Source organism: Cetorhinus maximus, chromosome 17 (genome assembly GCF_964194155.1).
Source record: "Cetorhinus maximus chromosome 17, sCetMax3.hap1.1, whole genome shotgun sequence".
In the NCBI taxonomy this organism is placed as follows: Eukaryota; Metazoa; Chordata; class Chondrichthyes; order Lamniformes; family Cetorhinidae; genus Cetorhinus; species Cetorhinus maximus.
The window spans coordinates 41,034,404-41,060,786 of record NC_135895.1 but is presented as its reverse complement, the minus strand read 5'-3'; the positions used below and the strand labels follow the sequence as shown (position 1 = coordinate 41,060,786).

Sequence of the window (26,383 nt, the reverse complement as noted above, 5' to 3'; positions counted from 1 at the left end):
GGGCACAATTTCAAAATTTGCAAATGATACAAAACTTGTGAACTCTGAGGAGGATAGCGTAGAGCTTCAAAAGGACATAGTTGGAACGGGCAGACAGGTGACAGATGAAATTTAATAGAGAAAATTGTGAAGTGATTCATTCTGGTCAGTGGAAAGTTTAGAGACAATTTAAAATAAAAGGCCCAGCTCCAAAGGAAGTGCAGGAGGAGAGGGAGTTGTCCATGTTCAAATGCAGTAAGACCTGGACAACATCCAGGCTTGGGCTGACAAGTGGCAAGCAACATTCGCACCACACAAGTGCCAACCAGTGCCCCCTGACATCCAGTGGCATTACCATCACTGAATACCGCACTATCAACATCCTGGGGGTTACCATTGAACAGAAACTGAACGGGACTAACCATATAAATACTGTGGCTACAAGAGCAGGTCAGAGGCTAGGAATCCTGCAGTGAGTAATTCACCGCCAATCCACAATCTACAAGGCACAAGTCAGGAATGTGATGGAATACTCTCCGCTTGCCTGGATGAGTACAGCTCCAACAACACTTGAGAAGCTCGACACTATCCAGGACAAAGCAGCATACTTGATTGACACCCCTTCCACAAACATTCACTCCCTTTACCACCGACATACAGTGGCAGCAGTGTGTACCATCTACAAGATGCACTGCAGGAATTCACCAAGGCTCCTTAGACAGCGCCTTCCAAACCCATGACCACTCCCATCTAGAAGGACAAGAGCAGCAGATAGATGGGAACACCACCACCTGCAAGCTCCCCTCCAAACTACTTACCATCCTGACTTGGAAATATATCACCGTTCCTTCACTGTCGCTGCGTCAAAATCCTGGAACTCCCTTCCTAACAGCACTGAGTGTACCTACACCACATGGACTGCAGCGGTTCAAGAAGCCAGCTCACCACCACCTTCTCAAGGGCAATTGGGGATGGGCAATAAATGTTGGCCTAGCCAGTGAAGCACACATCCCTTGAATGATTAAAAAAAATCATTGAAAGTGACAGGACAGGTTGAGAGAGTGGTTAACAAAGCATACGGCATCCTGGGTGTTATCAATAGGGGCATAGAAAAGCAAGGAAGCTATGTTAAACCTGTATAAAACACTGGTTGGGCCTCAGCTAGAGTATTGTATCCAGTTCTGGGCACCACATTTTAAGAAGGCATTAGAGAGAACACAGAAAAGATTCACAAGAATGGTTCCACAGATGAGGAACTTCAGTTACATAGGAAGATTGGAGAAGTTGGGACTGTTTTCGTTGGAGAAGAGAAGGTTGAGAGGAGATTTTATAGAGGTACTCAAAATCACGAGGAGTCTGGATAGAGTAGATTGGGAGAAACTGTTCCCATTGGGTGAAAGGATTGAGAAGATTGAGGTAATAGGCAAAAGAAGCAATATTGCTGGAAAAGCACTTCATTTGCATAGGATCAGTAGGTAGAAGTACCGGCTAGAAAATTTTCCTTGACTCTTGCCAACCTCATGCCAGTTGAATCTCTGTTGACCATCCATCTGCAGGGATTTAGAAGATGTGGCTGCCAAAGACCATAGCCATCATCACACTGCGCCACCTCGCACAACAACCCCACCCCTTCCTCCCTCATTCCCCCACTCACCACCTTCTCAACCCTTCCAATTGCAGCACTATTTAATCAGCTTCTGGGCAGTCAAGTTTTGCAGAGGTTATACATTTCTTGACATAAAGCCTTGAAATACTACCTTGCTTAAGTCCATAACAGGCACTATTGCACAGAAGTGGACGTGGATTTGAACTAAATAGTGGAGGAGTAGAAATGGGTGTCGTTAGCACAGAATTTGAAGCTGAACTGTGCCAATCAAGATGCAGTATATAAAAGGGGAGGAGATGGGCAACACAGATAAATTCTTTGGAAGACTAAAGGCGACTGAGGGGGTAGGAAAAGAAGCGTTAAATACATTGAGTCACGTAGGATTGGGACCATGTTGGGGTGGCCCAGTAGAACGGGTTAGGCCTTTATTTATTGGAGTTTAGAAGAATGAGGGGTGATCTTATTGAAACGTACAAGATTCTGAGGGGGATTGACGGGGTAGATGTTGAGAAGATGTTTCCATTAGTGGGGAAATCTCGAACTAAGGGACACAGTTACATAATAAGGGGACACTCATTTAAAACTGAAATGCAAAGGAATTTCTTCTCTCAAAGGGTAGCAAATGCCTAGAAATCTCTACCCCAGAAAGTTGTGGAAGCTAGATCACTGAGAATATTTAAGGAGGAGGTAGATAGATTTTTGAAATATCGGGAAGTTGAGGTTTATGAGGAACTGGCACGAAAGAGGAATTGAGGCCTGGGGCAGATCAGCCATGATCTTATTGAATGGCGGGGCACACTTGAGGGGCCGAATGGCCTACTCCTGCTCCTATTTCTTATGTTCTTATGTTCTTAGAGCTGAGCAATGGAGGTTTGTAGTTACCTGTAATTAATTCTTTTCAAGAGTTAAATGTCTTCCAGCATGTCAGTTTTTGTTGGTTTATTTTCAATTATTTAGACTAGTTTTCAATTTATTTTGTAGATTATATTTCATGTACTTGACTACAACAATAAGAACTTATATTTATATAGCATCTTTAATGTAATGAAACACCCAAAGGTACTTCATAGGAGCATTATAAAACAAAGTATGACACTGAGCCACGTAAAGCGATGTCAGGACAGATGACCAAAAACTTGGGCAAATAGGTAAGTTTTAAGAAGCATCTTAAAGGAAGAAAGTAAGGTAGAGAGGCAGAGAAGTGTAGGGAGGGAATTCCAGGTCTTGGAGCCTAGGCAACTGAAGGTGTGACCACCTGTAGTGGAGCAGCTATGATTGGGAATGCAGAATTAGAGGAAGACGGAATTAGAGGAGCACAGATATCTCAGAGGGTGTGGACTAGGAGGAGATTGCAGAGCTAGGGAGGGGCAAAGCCATGGGGGGATTTAAAAACAAGGATGAGAATTTTAAAATCAAGAAGCTGTTTGGCTGGGAGCCAATGTGGGACAGTGAGCACAGGGGTGATAGGAGAACAGGACTTGCTGCATGTTAAGACACAGGCAGCAGAGTTTGGATGACCTCAAGTTTATGGAGGTGCAGAATATGGTAGACCAGCCAGGAGTACATAGGAAGAAAGGAAATAAGAGCAGGAGTAGACCATTTGACCCCTCGAATCTAGCCGTTCAACTAGATCATGTCTGATCTTCTACCTCAATGCCTATTTCCTGAATTATCCCCTTATCTCTTGGTATCTTTAATATCTAGAAATCTATCGACCTTTCATTCAATATACTCAATGACTGAGCCTCCACAGCCCTCTGGGGTAGAGAATTCCAAAGAACCACCATCTTCTGAGTGACGAAATTTCTCATCCCAGTCCTAAATAGCCAACCTCTTATTCCGAGACTATGTCCCCAGCCAGGGCAAGCATGCTTCCTGCATCTATCTTGTCGAGCCCTGCAAGAATTTTGTACGCTTCAATGAGATCACTTCTCATTCTTCGAAACCCTAGAGAATACAGGCCCAGTCACCTCAATCTCTCCTCACAGGACAATCCTGCCATCCCGGGAATCAGTCTGGTGAACCTTCATTAATTATATCCTTCCTTAGTTAAGGAGAACAAAACTGTACACAATAGCTCAGGTGTGGTCCCACCAAGGTTGCATACAATTTCTACAAGACTTCTTTACTCCTGTACTCAAATCCCCTTGCAGTAAAGGCCAACATACCATTTGCCTCCCTAATTAGTTGCTGCACCTGCATGTTAACTTGCAGTGATTTATGAACAGGGACACCCAGGTCCCTTTGGATTACTCTGTACAATCATTTATTTTGAAGCAGCCCATTCATATGTTTACTTCACTTATATGTAACCATAGCATGAATTGTGTGATAAATCTACCAAAGATGCATAAACTGAGCAAAACGGAGCTCACATTTGTTTTGTTATAAAAAAGGGAGGGCCCATAGCTTTCTTAATTTGTTTGCTAAGTACTAACATGATGGTTTCACTTACACAGAAGAGCTTTCCTGGACCAAGGACTATAGATAAAACAATGGTAAATAATAGCTTAAGTAAACCTTGTGTTCTCTTTGAACAGCTGTTGTTTCTTTTCAGTTGCCATATATGATACTCTCCTAGATTTCTGCTTGTACTAAAGATCATTGACTTTGTCACGAATTTGATGTCCCACCCATGTTTGAAACAACATTATGTTGGACAAGCTCACGCCAGCAGGGGAACTGTTACTTACTCTTCCCTTTGAATTTCATTAATGGCCTTCCAGAGTATTATCCCTATTAAATGATGGGTCCTGCAAGTACTTTCACAGAGTAGCCATCCAGGATATATCAGTATACAAGGTACTCCTGGTTAACAGATAAGAACATGTTGTCAGTGGCTGGAGCTAAGTGAAACCTCAGCTTTATTATAAATCTCAAAATTGTTTGCAGCCATTTAAAACTCTTATTTGATGCTATCCATAGTCTTCTCTCGGTAGGAATACATTTTCTGAACTCTGCTGCTAGCTCCTTTGTGCTGTACTCAGTTTTTGTTGTGTTGTGTGGAATGACTAAAGAACTCTTTGACCTATGATACAGTTCCATGATTGTTGATAATATGCAGTTAAGCAACCATCTGGACGTTATTGCATGACAAACAGATTATTTTTGACTCCAACTGTTGTGCTGTGTGACAAAGGAAACTTAAAAAGAAACAAAGGAGTTTCTATGTTATTAAGTAGCAAAGTGCTAGTTTGGATGATTAAATGACGAACAGAGGCCACGCTGTGTTGGTGCTGTGTTTTCATGGAGGCCCTACAAAGAAGGATTGGTAGCTTTTGCTGACGTCTACAGAAAAGTAGCCCACGCTTTGTATGCAGTTGTTCTTCTGAAAATGTTAAGTAGAATCAATGCTTCATGTCTTGTGAATATTCCAACCAGACCAACTGATTTTCTTTGAAGTTTTTTTGCCAATGGCTTCGTGAGTTTACTGAGTGAGTAGGTGAGCCATACAGTCTAGAAAACCTCCAGGATTGACCATTGATTATTGCTGAGTCAGCGCAGCTCAGATGGATTATCATTTGGTTGTTTCAGTACTCCTAGGCTAGAGAAGAGTGTAGAGGCTTGGGTTCCTGCTCCTGATTGCTATCCTGCTGTGAAGTGTGCCCGTAGAGATATCAGGTAAGAATAGAATTGCTCTTTTGTTTTCCCCACGGTTAAATAATATGTCAGTTATCCTCAAGGCTGACAGCATGATTAGCCACCTAGATGAAGGATCAGAGGGGTTTGGTGGCCATAGCACCATTACTGACAAGAAGTCAAAACTTCTAGAAAGAAGAAAAAAATCAGCTGAAGAAAAATGGCAAGGAAAAGATCTAAGGTGAATCCTCTGATATTCTCCTTCCCTGCCCCTAATATCCTGGACATAAACAATATGATTAAGAGAATAACTAGTTCACTATGCTGCCATGCCACTCAGGGCCAAGTGTTAAGATATGCTTGAGAGTGAACCATGAATCATCTTCTCTCCCAGAGAGAGAATGTTTCTAGATCTTGCTCCGTAGCTCTCCAAAGTGATGTCACATGCGTCAGAAATTCAATGGAAAAGAATAACGGAACTGGTGTGTCACCACTCAGCATAATTGTGCAACATTGCAACTTACCTGGAAAAATAACATTTTATTTCCACTGCGCTTATAGTTTAAAGCACAACATTAGACCTTGGTTTTCATAAGGATGTACAAATAACCCTTTTAACTTTAGAATGATACTTAATAGGGAAAAGATTTCAATCCTGTAACTTAAGCTTGGCTGTTCTGGCATTGTGAATCATGTCAGGAAAAAATTGTCATTTGGTGAATGTTTTCTGAACACTGAGATTAATTTTAACTCCTCCTAGGTATTTGCTGGTTTGTACAATGTAATGTATTATTTTCTTCTGGATAACTGTTGAACTCCCCTTCCAAGCCACACACCATCCTGACTAGGAACTGTATCAGTGTTCCTTCGCTGTCACTGGGTCAAAGGCTTGGAACTTCCTTCCCAATAGCACTGTGGGTGTACCTACACCCGATGGGCTGCAGAAATCCAAGAATGCAGCTCCCTATCACCTTCTCAAGGGTAGTTAGGGACGGACAACAAATGCTGCTTGCTAGCGATGCTCACATCCCATGAAAGAATTTTTTTTTTAGATTACAGCAATTATTTCATGATCACTGGCACCAAACTGCATCACTGTACAGGGCGCAACAGCTGTCATTGTCTTCTTGATAACAAATGAAGTCCTAAACACTGAACATTTCTGCAGAAAAGCAATATTCAGGTGACTGTCATAAAGCGCTGCAGTATACATCAAAATCCCTCAATGAGTTTACTCCCTTCATACATGCATATTTTAAACAAAGGATTCATTTGCTCCATCAGATTTTTAAAAAGAAAACATATTTATTTTGTGAACCAAGGCAACGTATTTGCCTAATAAGCTTACATTTATCGATTAATTCTGATTAACTGCAAACATCACTTCTTCACTTTAACATACAATATCTAATATTTTGTACATCATTTTTGCAGATATTGTACAACAGAAAATAGTTCTGAAAAATTTGCAAAGGAAGTCAAATGATTGAACTGTTAATTGAAGGAGCAGAAGATGTAGGAGAGATTCAGAACTTACCAAAAGCACTTGCATCTTTATTTGCCTTGACAAAAAACAATATTGCACTCAGCCTTTTGAGTCACATTAAGATATTATAAAATGTTTTACACGGATTAGGCATCGTTAATTTATTATATTAATAGTTTGTTGTTTCTAATGTAGCCTAGGTGATTCCCCACCAAGTGCCATGAGCATCTAAAAAGCCGTTCACTGATGGATTTTCAACAAGCTCTCTCTCATATGGTAATTGTTGGTATAAATGTCTGGATGTGAAGTTTGACTCTCTGCGGTGTCAGAACGACTGGAAATGCAGCTCATAGCTCAAGCCAGGGTCGTTGATGCATTTGCTATAGAGTGAGACCAAGTCCAGATAGCCAGCCAGCCCTTATCCTATGTCAACTGTAATTTAGAACGACAACGCAGATGCTAGTGTGATTTATGAGGCTCTGTTCTGAAATGACTTGCAGGAAATTGAATCTTTACCTGCTTTTCACACAGTTCAGGTGAGGAGATTTTAGAAAAATGGTGTTTAAGGGCACTGTGTTGAACTGGCCTTGATTTTGGGCAAGTTTATCAAAAGGCCTTTATCTGATCCAAGATCATTTGCAAATGTCTGGGGACCAAGACATGTCATTGGTATATTGGATGACAAATGTAACATTGAGAAGGCTAGACATTAATTGTCCCTGTGGACTCAAAACTAGCATGAAGCCAACACCGAGTCTGAACAATTAGGGGTCTCTCCTGCTTATCTTTACTGCTGTGAAAAGTTAAGCTTTATTTTTATGCTAATTCATCTGATTTCAACAAGGAAAAAACTTTTTGGATGAACTCATTCAATTAACTAAGCTTTCAATGCTTTTATAGCCTTAGGGCCAAATGTTAAAAGCATTAAAATTCAAACCAGTGCACATTCACTCCTACATACATAATTCTTGTAATGTCTGGCATTTCCACCCCACTCCCAGTTTATTATTTTTCCTCCCTTTAGATTCTTCCATCCTTTCCACCCCCATACCACAAATCATTTCCTAGCTGAAAGGGTGGACACTTACCCTGTGCCCAGGCCTCTAACCAGGTTGCGTTATTACTAGTTTCCAGTGTAACAGAACTCCAACAGTTTTATAATGACTTTCTCAAGGCACAGACTGAGGCCATTTCAATTAACAAGTTTGAATGGTTGACCATGATTTTGTAAAACAAAGACATAAATTTAGAGGCAGAAATAGACAAAATATATAGTTTGGTGTGTTTTTGCAAGCAACTTAAATTAGTCAACTGATATCAAATGATGTTTTTTGTACGAGGTAACATCTTCTCACAACCCACTTAATAGAGCTATTGCATCTGGTAGAATCAAATTTACCTGAAGAAAGAAAAAAATAAAAGACTTTTAAATAGCACCTTTCAGATTATTTCAAAGCATTTCACAAAAGAATTGTACTTTAATCACTATTGTTATGGAGTCAAGGGAGGGTAGCCATTTTTGGCACTGCAAGGTTCCAGAAACAGCAACAAAATGAATGAACAATCAATCAGTTGTTAGTGTTTTGGGCAAGGGAGGAATGTTGGCCGAGGGATCTCTCTGTACTTCTTTGGATCATGTGATCTTTTGTGTCCACCTAAACTACAAGGGCATTCACACCCGGCTCCAGCTTAATGCTTTATCTGAAGGATGACATTTCCAAAGATTTAACCCTCCCCTGAGTACTACATAAAGAATGAGACTAATTTATGACCTCAGAAATTTGAGCAGAGTGAACTTCATATTTATGCATCAGACTGTATACTGTACTCCAGACTTTAGCAGAATAGCAACAACTTGAACTAATACAGCGCCTGTAGGAACTCATCCCGAGATGTTTCACAGAGACAGAATCAGACTAAAACTGATTCTGAGCCAGGAGGCTGCATTAATTATCAGCACTGCCGTAACTGGGACAAACTAACTCAGCAAAAAAAAAAACAAAGATCTAACCTTGGAAATACAGGGCTATATAGCTCAGTACCATATCAAACCATTGGGTATGCAAATACATTTTAAATGAAGGAACACAAAGCAAACACTGCAAGTACATTACTCGAAACTCATAAAAAAAACTAAAGCATATCCATTTATTTAATGAGGTTCAATAAATTACCTTATTAACTATTAGGTGGAGACAGATTACTTGATTTTGATCACATTATTTATATATAAAGCAAAAAATCATATGGTAACATATCTACATATTTTTAATAAAGTTTTTCACTTTAATAGTGGTTGTATTTTGTTTACTCTTGTTAAAATAAAATGTACTTAGCTGAATTAATGCAGACACAGGCAAATTACTTTCCAAACAAAAACCCTGTATAAACTGATCTTTCAATTTTATTAAAATGCAAATTAAAATTTGCTGGACAGGCCTTGATTGCAATTGAATACAAATGGCAATCTAATTTCATAGATGAGGGCCAGATTTTTTAGATGGTGAGGTTTCCTGGGCCCAGCCCTTGAGGCTGTGGAGAATGCATTCCCGCCGATACTGGCTACCCCACAGCCATTTAATGCTCCAAGGAGCGTTAATTGACTGGAGATGGGGCTTCCACCCCTCACTCAGGAGGAAGCCCCGCCTCAGAGAGCTGCCGGCCAATCAGATGTACTGGCAGCTCTCCAGTCCCAATTGTATGCAGTCCCCAGTGTCTAAGGCCCGGATTTCCATCCTCGAGGTGGGTAGGGGGAGTCAGGAAATTCCAGGCTTGACTCACCCCCATTGGGAGAAAATGCCCGCCCAGGCGGGATCTTCATTGCCGGGGGCAGGGTGCAAGCTGGAGTTGGGCCAGCCCACCCGGGAAGAAGTACAGAGGCAGCCATAAGGGCTGCAGGGTGCTAAGGCAGGCTGTTTAAAAATTCCACCTTGGTACTGTGGGACTTTGTCCTAGTGACAGAAAAACACAAAAGCACTCCATCCTTCATCCTTCACCCTTCACACCCCATTCATCATCCAAACATATCCAAACACTCCCCATGCCCCATCCATGCCACCTATGACCCCACCACCCCCTCAGGCCCCCTCATTGCACCCTATGCCTTATTCTACCTTTCCACCCATCCACTATGTCCCCTCATGTTCCCTATGTCAGGCTGTAGCACTTCCATGTCCATTGATCTACTGTACACTTCCTACACAGTGTGTTCACCACAGCATAGAGTGAGATTTCTTAAAAAAAGAAGCTTTGAAAAAATGCTAATTCTTTGATCACTTTCCCCATGCTTGAAAAAAAAGATCTGAAAGGCTGAACCTGGCATAGGGGGCAGGAGGGGACATAGAGGGTGGGTGGAAGGGCAGAACCTGCCATGGGGGCAAGAGAAGGATCTTTTGAACTTTCCTTTTAAAAGGAATTCTCATGCACACTAGAATCCATGACTCCTCTATGGGACTGTGAATCACAGCCCTTTAAAACCTTGGCCCGACTCCATGAAAATTGCAGAAAAGTAGAAGATAGCTGTCTCTACAATGGAGCTGGCCAGGTCAGGAGTGCCTTTAAAGGCACTGCCGAAAATCTGACAGCCTGGGAATGGTTGGGAATCCAGGAATTGGGACCTGCCTGCCATTTTTAAAGGGCTCCCGAGTCAACCTGATTCATTGAAAACCCGGGCCTAAGTCCTGGAGTTCAGGACTGGAAAAGATTAGGCCTGGGGTCTCAGGGCAGGCAGGGGAGGTGAGGCCTGGGTATGTTGGGCAGAGTGGGGCTGGGCGTGTTGATGGAGAGGCTGGGGGGCGAGGGAGCACCCGCAAGGGGGAGACCTTGTGGGGGAGGTGGGGTGGGTGGTACCCTATGTTGAAAGAAGGCCATTGATGGAGGCGCCCTCCCTCATCCCACCCAAGGCCTGAGCAGGCACTTTCCAGGCTTCCCCCTGCTCCTAAACAACTCACTCCAGCCTAAAAATTGAGGCTGGGTGGGAAACGGCCCTTAAATGGTCATGAATTGGCCGCTCATGGGCCTCAATTGGGATGCGGGTGGGCAGGCTAGCCTGGGCCTTGCCCGTCCCACCGTAAAATTGCGGAAAGGTCAAGGTGGGCGGGTGGGTGGTGGGAAGGCCATCTGAGGAATTTTATGAGCTCTCCCCACCTGCAGACCCGCTGGCAAGAGAACATAAAATTCCACCCGTGAATCTTTCATTCCTTCGTCAAACTGGTTTCACTTTGTACCTGCAAGCAGTCCAAAATCCTCGAACAAGCTCCCACATAAAATGATCTGAACTGAAGTGCACTGGCTGATAAATATAGCATAACCTGATTTTGATAAATCAGATTTCAGCTACTGGTTTCATGAGTAAAGGTACTGCATGCGCTTAGTCAGGGGTCTGCAATCTACGGCTTCAGGTCCCCATATGGCTCTTTAACATCTCATTTGTAGCTCTCAACCTTTTCCGTTGGATCAAAGCATAAAAACAGTTAAGTCAAGAAGAGTAAAAGCTGTGTTTTTACTGTGGGGATAAAAAGCTCAACATTATGCTGAACTTTATGGTTTCAAATGATTATTTTAACAATAAACACCTTGTGCTCCAAATAAACCTGTTCAAGGTGTAGCTACACCGTGGCTATGGATAATGCCTTTGAATTGAGGAACAGGTTTTATGGCTGTGAGCATAATGGTTTCTAATATAGCTGAAATAATAAATTATTCTGAATGCGCTAATAGAAGCTATTTTTACCATGAGAATCAATAACTGAAGGAATTGTTTTAATTCTGTGCACATATTGAACATACAGGGCATTTGATTTAGAAATTCCGAATTTTCGTCTTGCAGCTCCCAGTCGTTTTTATTTTCGGCACTTTATTTTGTGAAAGGCTCTTCAGCTATAAAAGGATTGCTGACCCCTGCATTAAGCCATACAGGGATTGCTGACCCCTGCATTAAGCCATACAGACCTGAAAGTCCCAGTCTTTGCTGAGTTTGTTGACCTCACACAGGGCAGCAGTTTGGATGCTACCATTTCCTGCAGTGCCTTTGACTAAGGAGAGGGAAAACCTATTGATAGATTCTGCTCCTGATTTCTATCCTGCGAGCCCTGCAGGCTGTTTGGATGTTAAGTGAGAATAGGGTCAGTCTCGATAGTAGTGATTGCTGACGTTCACTGTCTCAGCCCAAACATAGGTCCAGATTTTCACTCCCGGGTCAAGAGCGCAGAGATGGGACATTTCCTGGATCTGCCAACCCAACCCAGGAAAAAGAGGCCCTGAACGTCAGATTTTTGTTCCTGAGATGTGGGCTGGATTAGAAGTTGGGCCCGCCACCCCCGGAATAAGTGCGGAGGCTGCCAGTGTGGAGGCGGCCTGGGCGGATGGCCTGTCCCTGTGCTCCAGCATTTCAGTGAATTTATTTTTTAAAAATGATTAAAACAACATCAGCCCTCAACACCCCACTTCCCACCCCCACACACTCCCCTTGCCTCACCCGTGCCAACTAATGCCACATCATGCCCCCACCCAACCCAATGGTCCCTGATACTCCCTCTGCCACCATTTGCCTTTCTACCCATGCCCATGGCCCCTCATACTCCCAACACGGCCCTATGCTCCTCTACCCACCCCCATGGCCCTTTATAGCTCCTATACTAACTTAGTGTCAACTCATGCCAACCCATGATCCCACCCACCGTCCTTTGCCTTTACCCCCTCCAAGAAAACATAGCTAATATCCACCATGGCAAAGTTCTGGGAGCCATGCTGACATAAAATAAAGTTATGCATCTATTGATTATGTCACTCTTTAAATAAACACTCTCATTTATTTTTTTTAAATCAATTCATTGAAATTCCTTCAACTAATCTCTTATGAAAACAAACATTTCTATTCTATAGCCACCTGGAGCTACCAATGAAACTGCTCACTTAACATGCATCCCACTGTGAATATGTTAGATTATAAAATTAGTATTGCAGCACAAATCCTATAATGCTAACCCTCAGACCTATGTCAACAGACAGAGTGAAACAGCAGAACAGCAGTTACTGACTTTTTAAAAATCCATACATTATAAAAAAAATTAAAGCCCAGCAGAGTTAAATCCTTTGACAGCTTTGACAGTTCCAATGAGTTTTGGCAGTTCTTTGACAACTTTGACAGTTCTTTGACAGCCTGACAGTTCCAATGCACTTTTTACTTTCATGCACTTTTTACGCACAATCATGTCTACTGTTAACAATTCCAAAGGGACCCTGACCTATTCCAAAAGATGCCTTACCTCTCCCAAAGGGCATATCTTCCAACAGGGTACCCTGGCTCTCCAATTGAATCCACGTGGTTCAAACTTGTTCCTATAGATCTAATGTGCACACTTCAGGTTTCAGACACTTACCTCACCAAAATCACAGAGGAATGGGGCAGCTACTGCTTTATATGGGCAGCTGCCTTCAGGAAACATGGATGTGCAAGTTATAGCCTGGCGCTCCCCCCACCCTGCGAAAATGGTGGAGGCGGAGTTCGGGGGATGGACTTCTGGATTTGGATCTCTGCTGACATTTTTGAGCAGAGGGAGAGCCTCTCTGTCTATGCGAAAATTCAGGCCATGGTCACTTGGGTGAGATACTCAATGGCTGTTGGAACTGGAATTAATTAAAACTGTGCCCCAGGAGGAACTAAAATCTTGACGAGAATATTCATTGGAAGAAAAATTCAAACTACAAACTCTCTGGAAGCTCTAATCGCCATTGAAAATGCTTTCGTTTTGAATCAAACTGGGAACCCATGTATAAAAGATTTTGTGTACTCTGTCCACTCCCATAAAAAGTGAAGTAATAACAGGAAAAGAACAATTATACTGTTAACTGGGACTGTTGAGATTCAAAGTGCTCCACGCATTAGCCTTTATAACATGAAGTTGCCCCATAAACACTCAACTGTGCATTTCATTGCATTTATATTGCTGGTTTGTCACCAACAGCAGCTCCAAAGTCAGTGGCAAACATGTAGGGTGGAGATAATGGCAGTAGCATAGAAGGATTAATTGATGGTAATGGGGTCTTGGGCAGCAAAAATGTTAAGTGCCGAGCAATTAATTGGAGAAGACTGCTTTGCATGGTTGGTGGTGGGCCAAATAGTGAAAACACTCATCTCTGGCCAATACATGTTAACAAATTATTATTGCCATTGCTGGCCTATTCAGACCTATTGAGAAAGGTAACAGGCCCCCAGAAGAAATAATTATACATGCATATAAACTTGTGTAAAATGCATCTTGTTGCTGTAAGAACTACTCCTCAATGTAAATTCTACAATGGGAGTGACAACTAGAATAATAAAACTGCTACAGGAAGCAGTTCAGTAAAATAAATATATTTAGAAATGAGCAGCTTGGAAAGTATATCCCACAGAAATCTGCTGACTCAATAAAGATGAAGTGAGATAGATTGGGTAATGACTTGAGTTTGTATACTACACTGTGCTGGCTGTAAAGAAAGAATGGTTCCTGTGATTTAGACTAGTCATACCAACATCCTGATGCCTTTAAATCCAGCATGAGCTGTCCCTAACTCCTCACTAATTGACACAAACCTAGGATCTCACTCAAAGGAAGCCACATTGATACTATCCTACAAGGAATCGGAATGATAAGCAGCATTGTTCAAAACCTAGAATAAGGCATACTATTGGGGTAAAGTAGAGGTTACTCCTAACTCTGTTGCACTTGATCTCAAGGCTTGAAGGTGATACTGGACCCCAAAAGTAGAAAAATATTCGATTCTGACAATGCTCATCCTGTCGAGCAAAATATTTCACCCGAAAACAAACGTTTCATGGGAGTCAAATGGAACAGGGCTTCACACTTAATATTCCTTTTCAAAAACAAGTTACAAATAATTCAGATTAACCTTAACATTCTATCTGCTTATTGTTTTTAAAAATATATATTTCTCTTCAAGTGCTTCATTGCATTGATATTGTTGGAACTGATCTATAAATTACCAGGCTTGACCGTGTGAGGAAGGTAAATGATAATATATTGTGAAAGTCAGAATGCCTGTAACAGCCATTGCGTAGCCAACTTAACTTTCATACATATAAAGGCCATGACACCATGCTCATTTAGAAAGTGGAGCCATTTCAGTGTGTTACAAGCAGGCGGGAGATGGTGGGATGGTTTCCCCTTTTTCCTACCTCTTGACTGAATGAAGACAGATGTGTATACTAGAGAGAAGTGTTTTAACCCCCTGAGTGCTGTAGCTCTTAAGAACAGACAAATGACAGATCTTTTCGTAAGTTTTTTAAAAAAGGATAAATGTTTAATATTCAACACCTGAAATGTATTTGCACCTACTCACACATTCACCCAGACACACACACACACACACACACCCCATACACACATTCAAGAAAAGATGGTGATTACAAAAGATGTAGCATGCACTTAGGTCTTAAAAGTCCAAAACTTCACTGTCACACTTATTTCTCTTGAGATGAAGTCTAGAAGCATTGCAGGCCTGTGATTCCTTTTGGGTCCACTGAAGAAATAGAGTTTGGAGATTTATGAAGATGGATTTGCAGTGGCTTTCTGCTTGCTGTAGCAAGTTTCTCTGGCATCACTCCAGTCGGCATGCAATGCAGCAAAAACTGGTTTGGTTCTTCAAATAGGCAGGTAAAGGCCAACCCAAATTCTCTTCCTGCTGATAGATTTTTGACAGAATTCTGTTCCTCTGCTAGTTTCGATCTCTTCTCCCTTTGCTGCTCCCAAAAATTTATCTTATTAAATGTACCTTATCAGAAGCCTGGGTTCTGTCATGTGACCATTGCATCTGTTTTTTCAATGCCCTCACAAATGGTCTCTGATGACTTGGCCATTGACAGACAATATTCGTGTTTTACCTATTCACATATCCTTGTGACAGAATGTTTTTTTTTTTCACACCCATTCTTTGGAATTCCATTCCGAAGCTGAAAATCTGCAAGTTCATTGCGAAATAGTTTATGTAATTATTTAGACAAGGGAGGCCATTAGTCCACAGGAAAGGTCTGTTTCATTTTAATGCCTTGTCATGAGATGTGCTGAAAGTTCATTTGCATTTTAACATCTTGTCCAGACTTGAAAATTAGCTCCAGTTCTATATATAATACCAGAAAAGAATAAGGTCACCTGACCACTCAACTCCATTTTATTTTAAAAGCCGAATGCCCATTCATCATTTTTTTAAAAGTAGTAGCTCATAACTCAACATCCCATCGCAACTATTTTGGGGAATTGTGGGCTCATAGCTGTGCCCCAACACTCTTATTAGGCATATCGTAGCAGCGCATTGAAATGCTGTGTCACTATGTTTTCATACAGAATTTCTTTAATTGCACCTCTGCTCATTGGTCCAGAAGCTGTTTGTACAGATTGTAAGCACTTACTCCATTCTGCCCTTTTACTCTACTGCTGAGATGCAGGTTATGGATTGTGGTTTGCACGTGTTGGAAAATGTCTGTTGACAGCCCTCCATGCTGACCAATTGCTGCAATCTGTAATGAATCCTCGTGGCAGCTTTTGTTAGTTCACTCTTCAGATGCCAAAACGAAAGCCCTAAAATCCATTCCACATAATCCCTTGTGCAAGCATTCTCTGAAAGAAAAGTGCTTTGATAACACCACTGTGACACTGAAAGATGGGCTCACTGCATCAGGCCTCAACCACCACTTGTCGATTGACTTGCTAAACGCAGAAGATAAAGGATTCACATAAAGATGACAAAAATTAGGGATAAGTAAATTAAAAAGGCTATAAATACTGCAGGATAAGGAATGATGTCATTTCATTTGCATGGGCTGTAATTTCAAATGAGTTGCTCTTGAATCTCTCCTATCGTTCAGCAGAGGGGAAAAAAATCAATAAAATCAGTCAACGTGTAGAAACATTGACAAAAGATTACCATCAAATGCTTTCCTGATGCAGCTCAGAACAAAAATCAAAAAAGGGCAAGTGGGGCTTGAGCTAAATCAAACTAGTTAAATTAGTTAAAATACCCTTATTTCTCCATCCTATGTATTTATATTACTGAAGTATTTGAATCTATTTACAAATTAGACGCTGAAAAAAACACTTAATAATTGGAAGAGAAGCAATGTGTTGTCACATTGGTAAATATAGTACCAACCAAATGTATGGTGTACTGAGATATTTTGGTGGAAGTATATATTTGTCACTCACACATACATCTTGGATTGCGATAAACATTCAGGTGCACATTTTCCTGTTCTAGCGCTTGGACTGACAGAGCATGACAGATATCAGAAATCAGATAGCAAGGAGCACATGCTCTTGATGCAAAAATTTTAAAGGATAGAAAATCAGGTGAGCTCCCATATGAGCGTGTGCAGACCCACGCCCAAATTTCCCTGTGTCCACGTGATCCAGTAACCCCAGTCTGCTATCTGTGCTGAGCAATGTTAACACAGGCACGTGCCAGCGCGCATTTTTTTTCAGGTTGAAGAGCTGTGCTGTGTGCAACATGTGAATGCTCTGATCAACCGAATTGAACATTGGTGAGACCTCGAGTCCGCTTGCAGTTTTACCAGTCAGTTAATTCGCCACCTCAGCTAGAGATGAAGGTGACACACATTGAAAAAGGGAAAATCAGAGGCCGGGATATCCATGCCCATCGGCGTCGGGCGTGTTTGGTGGCATAAGCGGACATAATGGTGTGAAGGCCAAAAATCGCTTTCACAACTTGTAAAACTAATTTGCGATTATCCGCCCAGCCCGCCGATGACGGACCGTGTTCCCTGCCATTGGACATCGGGAACCTCATTAGAATACATCAGCATATCATTATAAGACCAGCCTATCGGACTCATCCCTCATCCCCCCACCACCCCTGCCACAACCCACCCACCCCCCCCCTCTCTGTCCTCCCCCACCCCTGCTGGATCGTCCGCCCACATCAGCGGGAAAACACACCAACATGTTTCACAACGTATATATATATAAATATATATAAGGCGTGCACCGGGACTTCAAGGTTTGTTTGCCTACATTGCTTTGGTCAGCACTCATTGGTCATCAGTGCCAGGCTTCACAGACAGCACTATGTCACTTTTAGGGGGGCTCACGGGCAGGTCTCTACCTACCAGATCAGCCGTATATGGATGGCTTTTCAATGGCTGCAGGGCTAGGGCTTGCTTGAGGAAGGGGGAGAAGTGGCCTCAGGCAAGGGAAGAGGCTGCAGGACGAGAGCTGTACTGGGGAGGGAGGGTATCCAAGGGTGTGTGTGGAGGCACATGTTGATATGTGCAAGTGGCCTCAAGATGGTGAGGGCTGAGGAGGCAGTCTCCAGAGGGGATGAGGCCAGATGGAGATGAGAGGGTATGTGTGTGAGAATGGGTGGTGATGTCCCTTGAGCTGGCAATGAATGAGATGCCAGTGAATGTGTGATGGACTTGAGTGTGTGAGTTTAGAGTAATGAGATGGTTGCCTTACCCTGGTGGCATGGATGAGACCATTCATCCTCTATCTGCATTGGATGACCAACCTCTTCTGTGCAACCTTGGTACTGATCACCACAGCCATCGCCTACCAAGCCATAGTGGTAATGTAGCTGCAGCCAGAGCGGGATTAGAGGACATCACAGGGGGCTCCCACGGCGTCCAAAAGGTGCTCGAGGGCTGCAGTCTTGCCTTTTGGGGCCATGTCTTCTTCGCTGCAGACCTGGGCAGGAAGCACTGAGTGCGGCTGTACTTTAAATATGGAGCCTGGCATGATGAAGTGGCAAGGTGATGGTGTGGCAGGTGAATCAGAGCCCGCCCGCCATTGAAACGGCATTTATCATTGTGTGTTAATCTGCAGAGAAGCACTTGTGAACCAAGTCACTTACATAATTATTTGGTCAGAATCTGTTGCACAGTAAGGCCCAGGAAAAGAAAATGCTTTCTAATTTACTATTGTAATACAGTATTGGCAAAATATATTTTCTGTATATGTTTTAATGATGAATATTATAATATGGAGAATGTACAATAATATTGAATATGTACAAAACAAAGATATTTGTTACTTTATTTTCCTTCTTGGTCTTTCTCCTTCAAGATATAGTGACTGCTGCAAACAATCCTCAGTGATAGGCTGATAGGAGATATGCTTGTAGCTGTACATTTTTCCTATACTTCTACATGTACAAGAGATACATTAACTTCATTGCGGCTAGACTTTGGAGTTTACGTCAGTCAGCGTCCTCTTCCCCTTGTTATCCACTGGCTGCTTTCCCAGTTTGTCTCCCATCTGATGAGGTATGCCTTCATTAATCACCTCTAAATAAAAACTAATCAGTTGGTGATGCCCCTCCCTAAAAACAGCAATCCATACTCAGCTGACCAAAATGCTTCAGATTCCTCCATATAAATAGCAGAATATTTTTAATGTATATACACATAAAATAATGTGTATCCATCATATTTTTATATAATTTGATCAATCTATTCATGCTAACTTAATGCTAACACTCCTTACTTGCTGCACCAGCCAGCATAAATGTACAAATTAATCAGGTTATGAACAAATATAGCATAGTCAACTAGACTGCAATTATGCTTGAAACTCCCACACTAACGTCGCAGCAAACCTCAACACAAAATGGGAAATATGCAGATCTTTATAAATAAGAAAAGAATATAGCATAAAGGAGACTCAATAGTGAGGGGTACAGACAGGCATTTCTGCGGCCACAGACGTGACTCCAGGAAGGTGTGTTGCCTCCCTGGGGCCAGGGTCAAGGATATCGCTGAACGGCTGCAGGCATTCAGAAAAAGGGGGACGAACAGTCAGAGATTGGTACCAACGACATAAGTAGAGGGATGAGGTCCTGTGACAAGAATTTAGGGAGCTAGGTAGCAGATTGAAAAGCAGGACCACAAAGGTTGTAATCTCTGGATTACTCCCGATGCCACGTGCTAGTGAGTATAGGAATAGGCGGATAATGCAGATGAATGCATGGCTGAAGAGTTGGTGCAGGAGGGAGGGCTTTAGATTCCTGGATCACTGGGTTCATTTCTGGGGAAGGTGGGACCTGTACAAGTCCGACGGATCGCACCTGAACCTGAACGGGATCAACATCCTTGAGTGGGCGTTTGCTAGTACTGTTGGTGGGGGTTTAAACTAATTTGACAGCGGGATGGGATACAGAGTGGAGGTATAGTAGGGGGTGATGTACAGACAAGTACAGAAGTAAAACCAAGTCAGTCTGGAAGGCAGAGCGTATATAGTCAAGTTAAGGCACAAAGGAGCATAGCAAGTGCCTGGATGGCATTTATTTTAATGCAAGCAGTCTTGCAAGTAAGGCAGATGAGTTGAGAGTGTTGATTAACACATGGGGATATGATATCATTGCTATCATGGAGACATGGCTGAGGGAGGAGCAGGACTGGAAGCTCAATACTCTGGGGTATAGAATCTTCAGGCGAAACAGAGGGGGTGGGGGGTGTAAAAGAGGAGGTGGTGTCACAATATTTATCAAGGATTCAATTACTGCAATAAGGAGGGATGATATCTTAGAAGGTTCATCGAATGAGGCCATATGGGTAGAACTTAAAATCAAAAAGGGGGCAATCACATAGCTGGGAGTGTACTATCAACCCCCCAAACAGTCAGGGAGAGATAGAAGGGCAGATATGTAGGAAAATCTCAGAGAAGTGTAAAAATAACAGGGTAATAATAGAAGGGGATTTCAACTTCCCAATATTAACTGGGATAGACAAAGTGTGAAAGGCTTAGAGGGGTGGAATTCTTAAAATGTATCCAGGAGAGCTTTTTAAGCCAGCACGTAGAAAGTCCTGCAAGAGAAGGAACGGTGTTGGACCTAGTTTTAGGGAACGAAGCTGGGCAAGTGGTAAAAGTATCAGTGGGGAGCATTTCGGTGATATTGACCATAACTCAGTAAGATTTAAGGTAGTTATCGAAAAGGACAAAGATGGGCCAGAAATAAAGTTTCTGAATTGGGGGAAGGCCAATTTTAATATGATAAGACAGGATCTGACTAAAGTGGACTAGGAGCAGCTACTTGTAGGAAAATCTACATCAGAGCAATGGGACTCATTCAAAAAGGAAATAGTGAGAGTGCAGGGCCAACATGTTCCCATAAAGGTGAAGAGTGGGACCAAGAAATCCAGAGGACTCTGGATGTGGAGGAATGTACAGGATTGGTTAAGGAGAAAAAGGGAAGCTATGATAAATACTGAGGTATCAAAACAGCAGAAGCCCTAAAGGAGTATAGAAAGTGCAGGGGGTCACTTAAAAAAGAAATTAGGAGAGTGGAGAAGGGGTATGAAAAAACACTGGTGGGTAAAGTAAAGGAAAATCCAAAGGCATTTTATAAATATATTTAGGGGCATGAGGATAACCAGGGAAAGATGAGGGCCCATTAGGGACCAAAGTGGCAACCTGTGTGAGGAACTGGAAGATGTAGGTGAGGTTTTAAATGAGTGATTTGCATCTGTATTCATTATAGAGAAGGGCGATATAGGTATAGAAATCAGGGAGGGGGACTGTGATATACTTGAACAAATTAGCATTGAGAGGGAGGAGGTATTAGTGGTTTTAGTGGGCTTAAAAGTGGATAAATCCCCAGCCCCAGATGAAATGTATCCCTGGTTGCTGTGGGAGGCAAGGGAGGAGATTGCAGGGGCCTGACATTAATTTTCAAATCCTCTCTGTCCACAGGAGAGGTGCCAGAGGATTGGAAGACAGCTAATGTGGTACAATTATTCAAGAAGGGTGGTAGGGATAAACCAGGGAACTATAGGCCAGTGAGTCCAACATCAGTGGTAGGAAAACTTATGGAAAAAATTCTGAGGGACAGAATTAACCTCACTTGGAGAGGCAAGGATTAATCAAGGATAGTCAGCATGGCTTTGTTAGGGGGAGATCATGTCTAACAAATTTGATTGAATGTTTCGAGGAGGTGACAAGGTGTGTAGATGAGGGTAGTGCAGTTGATGTAGTCTACATGGACTTCTGTAAGGCTTTTGACAAGGTCTTGCATGGGAGGCTGGTCAAGAAGATAGGAGCCCATGCGATCCAGGGCAATTTGGAAAATTGGAGCCAAAACTTGCTTAGTGGCAGGAGGTAGAGGGTGATGGTCGAAGGTTGTTTGCGTGACTGGAAGTCTGTGTCCAGTGTTGTAGGGTTCGGTGCTGGGACCCTTGCTGTTTGCAGTGTACATTAATGATTGAGACATGAATGTAGGATGTATGATCAGTAAGTTCGCAGATGACACAAAAATTGGTGGTGTGGTAAATAGCGAGGTGGAATGCCTTAGACTACAGGACGATATAGTCTGGCTGGTCAGATGGGCAGAACAGTGGCAAATGGAATTTAATTCTAAAAAGTGTGATGTGATGCATTTAGGGAGCACTAACAAGACAAGGGAGTGCACGATGAATGGTAGGACCCTAGGAAGTATAGAGGATCAGAGGGACCTTGGTGTGCGTGTTCACAGGTCCTTGAAGGCAGCAGGACAGGTAAGTAAGGTTGTTAAGAAGGCAAATGGGATACTTGCCTTTATTAGTCGAGGCATTGAATACAAGAGCAGGGAGGCTATGATGGAGCTGTATAAAGTGTTAGGCCACACCTGGAGTACTGTGTGCAGTTCTGGTCACCACACTATAGGAAGGATGTGATTGCACTGGAGAGGGTGCAGAGGAGATTCACCAGGATGTTGCCTGGGCTGGAGCATTTCAGATATGAAGAGAGACTAGATAACCTGGGTTTGTTTTCCTTAGAGCAGAGAAAGCTGAGGAGGGACCTGACTGAGGTGCGCAAAAGTATGAGGGGCATAGACAGGGTAGATAGGAAGAAACTTTTCCCCTTAGTGGAGGGGTCAATAACCAGGAGGCATAGATTTAAGGTAATAGGCAGGAGGTTTAAAGGGGCAGGAGGTTTAGAGGGGACTTGAGGAAAAATGTTTTCACCCAGAGTGTGGGGGGTATCTGGAACTCACTACTTGAAAGGGTGGTAAAGGCAGGAACCCTCACAACATTTAAGAAGTATTTAAATGAATACTCGAAATGCCATAGCATACAGGGCTACAGGCCAAGTGCTGGAAAATGGGATTTGATTGGATAGGAGCTTGATGACCATCACGGACACGATGGGCCGAAGGGTCTCTTTCCGTGCTGTAAAACTCTATGGGCAGGATTTTCCTGTCAACAAGCTGGGGGCGGGGCCCGCTCGCTGACGCATAAAATGATGCGCGGTGACATCGGGCGGAACTCCCGACCTCACCGCGCCCCATTTAAATTTTCAGGTAGGCGGGGGCTCAGCAAAATCAGCTGTGCGCCCCCCGACCTGTCAATGGCCAATTGACACCAATGGCAGAGTCATTAAACTAATTAATAGAGGTTGGCGGGCAGGCTGGGAGCCCTGGCAGGCATTAGGCAGGATGAGGTTTCATGTAGGTTTTTAAAAATTTAATTGAAGCTTTTTAAAAAGTTATGGACATGTCCCAACTCATGTGACAGTGTCACATGAGGAGACATGTCAGGGATTTTATTTTTTTTCTATTTTTAATAATTTGTACATTAGAGCCGATCTCCCTGAGGTGGCACTTTGCCTCAGGGAGATGAGTGCGCTCTTTCGTGCGCATGCATGTAAGAGCGCACTCTCAGATTTAGGGATTCCCCCCCACCCGCACAGGGAGTGCACAGCGCTTCCGTGTGGATGTCACGCTGGGCAGGCCTTAATTAGCTTGCCTACGTAAAATGGCGGCACGCCCCCAACTGGGGACGCGATCGGAGGCGCGCCTCTGCACACCTGCTCTTCAACTTCCCCCCCGACAGGGGAAAATCCTGCCCAATGATTCTATGACTCTCTGATGCATTTGTCTTGTCAGCATCCTGTTGAGATTCCTCTGGGACATTTTAACTTACTATCTCAAGTCAATTTATCTGGGTTTTAAGATGAGGAAGAATGAAGGCAGAAAGCTGAAACCTTCTAGATGGCTTGCACAGAACACTGAAGATAGAAATAAGGCTAAAAGCCAAGTAGTAATCCTCAATGAACCAATACTATATGGGAAATGTAAGACTCTAATCTCGAAGTCAGGGTTCTGTCATCCAGTCATGTCCAAAGCTAAATAATTGTGGCATATGCCAATATACGGTTTATGATTTGTAATGTGAAAGTAGTGTTTAAGTTTGCTTGTGTCAACTTGGCCATTTAGAAGCATGACTTTGTCCACAATAGTCCAACAACGCCCTAACTAAAGTGTAGTGCTACTATCACAGTGGATTCTTTGTAGCCCTATGTAATATGATATTAGACTAACCATTGAGCTTCATCAGCTGCAAAAAGATCCATTTGAATATCAGTTAACCCTTTTCTCTAGATAATATTTCAGCTTGATTAACCACATCTTTGGCCCTTTCAGAGGCAGGATTGTTGAGTTAGATGCCAGCCTGAATTTTGAGGTTGCAATAATGACAAAACTGTCAGCATCCACCATTATCTTCTCTAACTTCATGTAGTGTCCTCATTATCTGAGGGTTGCTAATCATGCCTCAATGATGCCATGATATTACAATGGGGCAAGTAGAAGAGGCAGGCCCCAAAAACTAACCCAGCCAGTACTAGGAGTGAGCCTATGCTATTAAGCACTAATGAGCTAACTAACTAACTAACTGAGCTAACCAGCCCTACTCACCATCATTGCAACTGTAAAACCGACAGCAACTTCTGCTATCTGCACACATGCGTAGTTAAATGTTGCCATCACCGCTTCACTGCTTCTCCACAGGGTGACTTGTTGAACTTCCTGCAGATTGAAATCTTCTGAAAACACTTGAATTGACATGAACTTCTATTTTAACACGATTAGCCTCACTGTAAAGTCCCTTGAAAATGTTTCAACTTGTTGAATGAGGTAGAACTGGGTTTTTAACAGCATATTAAGCTTGTTATTATTCTCTGGCCCTGGAAAACTAATTTTATATTTGTAGAATGTCAAATTTCTCCATTATGATAAAAAGATCCACAGATTTAGAAAAAAATTTAGGTTTGTTTATGATATTTCAGCTTTTACCTTAATTCCACATATGTGCCCCAATCCTCATCTTGCAGTCTGTAAACTGATTAAAAAGTGAAGGTTAATCAGTGGTTTTTGTTTCCCGGTACGCTGTCTATGAGAATGCTTCGATTTTATTGGTTGCTTGGCTTGCTTGATGAGATCACTGTTGCTGGATGCTGGAGATCCCCTTGAGCTGATGTGGGAGTCAAAGCAACATCAGGAAAGGGGAAATCCACACCAGAGAGATCACTTGTAGCAGTATTCTTCGAGGTCAGCTGTAAGAGCTGTCGTTTTGGCTGCTGATTGCAAAATCTGAGCTAATTGAATAGTTTAATACTTGTTTTCATTGTGCGAGTGAAGTTGCAGTTTAATTTTTTGCTGTCAGTGAAGCATTGCTGATGGTAGCACTATGAGTGGGAGCAGTGTCAGATGTATGTTGATATATGTGTATGAAAGAATAATAACAACAGTTTCGCTTTTCTAAATGCAACCATTGTGGAAATATAAAAGGGGCATTGACGTAGAGTCATGGATTGTCTTTTGTTTTGGACACCCACCTCAGTGGGGGTTTGTATCATTAAAAAGTTCATTCCATTCATTTTATTGAAAGTGTGCATGTTCCTGGAAATTGGACTTTTGAATGCAGTATTCCATGAATCACAGTGCACAGTATGGCAAAATGATCTTTTCTTAAATTAATTAGATGGCTAATGAAATTCACCGTAATAAGAGGACTATATTTCTTCACACGAGAAGATGAGCTACAAATCTGCCCCATTGGTTCTACTAATGTGAAATAGTAGCAACCATGAGAATATATATATAATATATATGTCTCCAAGATGACTGGGCAACATTTCCTTTCCCTTTACAAAGTACCTGGCCTCCCAACAGCAACTTTCCACAGCACCAATGTTGTGGAGCTAACCATGTAGGTGGTCACAGCATCTTACCATTCCATGGGAAAGCAGTCTTAGGATACAGCAGATCTAAGCATAACAAGTGCGTTCTCGGGTGAGGAAGGGAGGTTGTTCCATGCATACACATATGTAGAAAGTGAAGAAAATCCTAGCTAAATCCTGCCTGTGTTAATCAATTCAGGAAAGTGGATTGAAGTTGGAATAGTCATGTCAAACATTGCTTTTTGAATGATAGAAGAAATTACAGACATAAACAATTATAGTGAAGCAGCCAGCACCTGCCTGTAGTGAAACCTAGACAAAAAAGACACTAAACCCAAGAGCATGTGATAAATCAGTTTCATTGATACTTTCAAGAAAAAAGAGCCAAGTCAGGTTTTATTGTGCTGTTCTGAGCTGAGTCAGATCTTGCTGTCAGGTAGTTCTTTAAACACTAACATCCACTAACTAACACATTTGGTTTAGTGTGGAGTTTATTTAACATGGAATCCTACAAAGTAAACTTGTCTTGGCATCATTCACACATTTCATGACTCACTAAATAAATAGGCAGGAGGAAAAATCCAATAAAACTCAAATTTGTCTTTATTTTTATGGCAACTGGTTAAATCACATGCCATTGATTTTCCATGAAGGTTCTCTATTAAAAGCTTTGGAAGAGTTGAAGAGACAGTTTATGCATGTATGTGGGTTTTTTTTGTTTATGTTTTGGGATGGGTTAACCCTCCTAAAGTATAATTTGGAATAGCTGAAAATCACCTGGCAAGC

The 26,383-nt window shown here is 42.3% G+C and overlaps 1 protein-coding gene and 1 long non-coding RNA gene across 3 annotated transcripts in view; one reads left to right on the top strand and one right to left on the bottom strand.

Annotated features, from left to right (window-relative positions):
- pik3r3b (phosphoinositide-3-kinase, regulatory subunit 3b (gamma)) overlaps positions 1 to 26,383 on the top strand; it is a 614,009-nt gene that overhangs the window by 383,506 nt on the left and 204,120 nt on the right. The gene's annotated exons all lie outside the window — the stretch shown is intronic.
- Positions 24,421 to 26,383, bottom strand: part of LOC144692338 (uncharacterized) — a 41,905-nt gene continuing 39,942 nt past the window's right edge. Inside the window, exons 2-3 of the long non-coding RNA XR_013579308.1 lie at positions 24,711 to 24,756; positions 24,421 to 24,469 (exon numbers count right to left, since the gene is read on the bottom strand). This is a non-coding gene — a long non-coding RNA (uncharacterized LOC144692338). The remainder of the gene's footprint in view (positions 24,470 to 24,710; positions 24,757 to 26,383) is intronic.